This window comes from Loxodonta africana, chromosome 25 (genome assembly GCF_030014295.1).
Source record: "Loxodonta africana isolate mLoxAfr1 chromosome 25, mLoxAfr1.hap2, whole genome shotgun sequence".
NCBI classification, from domain to species: Eukaryota; Metazoa; Chordata; class Mammalia; order Proboscidea; family Elephantidae; genus Loxodonta; species Loxodonta africana.
In genome coordinates, this window is record NC_087366.1 from 54,481,881 (window position 1) to 54,483,646 (window position 1,766).

Sequence of the window (1,766 nt, forward strand, 5' to 3'; positions counted from 1 at the left end):
TAAATAAATAAGTTAAATAAAGGACTCTTCCAGAAAAAAAAAGAAGACTGCTTTCTGAAAGACACAGTTAGGAAAAGGCAAGGGTCAGACTGGGAGAAAGTATTCACAAACATATATCTAACAAATGTCTCAAATCCAGAATATATAAAGAATGTTTTCAATTCAACAATAAGACAACCAACCAACAAAAAAATAGGTTAAATATTTCAAGACGTATTTCCGAAAAGAAGATATCCAAATGGGCAACTTTCACATAAAAAGATGCTCAACATCATTAGTTACCTGGGAAAGGCAAATTACATTGAGATACTTTTATAAATCCACTAAAATGGCTAAAATTAAAAAGATAGACAATACCAAGTGTTGACAAAGATTTGAAAAAATTAGATCTCTCATATATTTGTGGTAAGGGTGTAAAATGTTATAAATACCTTGGAAAAAGTTAGGCAGTTTTGTATACAGCTAAATATATATTAAATATATACTTACCTTTTGACCCAATAATTCCATTCCTTCAAATTTATCTAAAAATGTATGTCCATGAAAAGATCTGTACATGAAGATTCACAGCAGGTAGCCCCAAAAGAGTAAAACAAACAACTAAAATATTAATATGTGAAGGTATAAATAAATTGTGATATATTTATTCAATGGACTACTATTCAGCATTAAAAAGAAATAAGCTACTGATACACCAAAAAACATGAATGAATCTCAAAAACATTATATTGAGCAAAAGAGGCCAAACAAAAAAGAGTACACACTGTATGATTTCATTTATATGAAATTCTAGAAAAGCAAAATGAATATATGTTGAAAGAAAGAGATCAGCAATTGTCCATTTGGATATCTTCTTTTTGGAAATACATCCTCAAATACTTTACCCTATTATTCTATTTCGCCTATGACCAATTTCAAAACAAGATCTCAAAAATCTGCCTATCCTGGTCTCCTGTCTTAGTTATCTAGTGCTGCTATAACAGAAATTCAAAAGTGGATGGCTTTAACAAACAGAAATTTACTCTCTTACAGTCTAGGAGGCTAGAAGTCTGAATTCAGGGTACCAAGGATGGTCCTTGTCATCAATCTTCCCCTGGTTTAGGAACTTCTCAGCACAGAGATCTTGGGACCAAAGGATACATTCCCCTCCTGGTTCTTCATTCTTGGTAGTATGTGACCTCTTCTCTTCTCTTCTCTGCTGGATTCTCTCTTATGTCTCAAAAGAAATTGACTCAAAATACAACCTAATCCTGTATGAGTCCCACCTCATTAACATAATAGAGGTAGGATTTATAACAAATATGAAATTCACTTCAGATCACAAAATGGTGGACAACACCACAATACTGGGAATCATGGCCTAGCCAAGTTTACACACACTTTTTGGGGATGCAATTTAATCCATAACATCTCCTAACGCTCATTTCATTTTTTCTTGAGTCATGTTCTTTTGACTCACTCAGCCATTCACACATTTACTGAGGTCTGAGAGGAAAGTGAAATAATGCATTTATAGTATTACTCTCTGTCATCAGTGGCATAAAAGTTAAAAAAAAAAAACTTTCACAACTTTTAAAGTACTTAGGGAATTCAATTTATGGTTGAGAGAGATGGCTTTGTTTATGAATTATCATAAATGACTATGTGTAACTTAAAATGTCAATCCCAGGAAGGAACACTTCCAGAATGATGGTGTTAGTGTCACTGAAAATTTGTACCTCCCTAAAAGCTTTTTTTTTTTTTTATTAAAAGCAGTGAGAATGCTG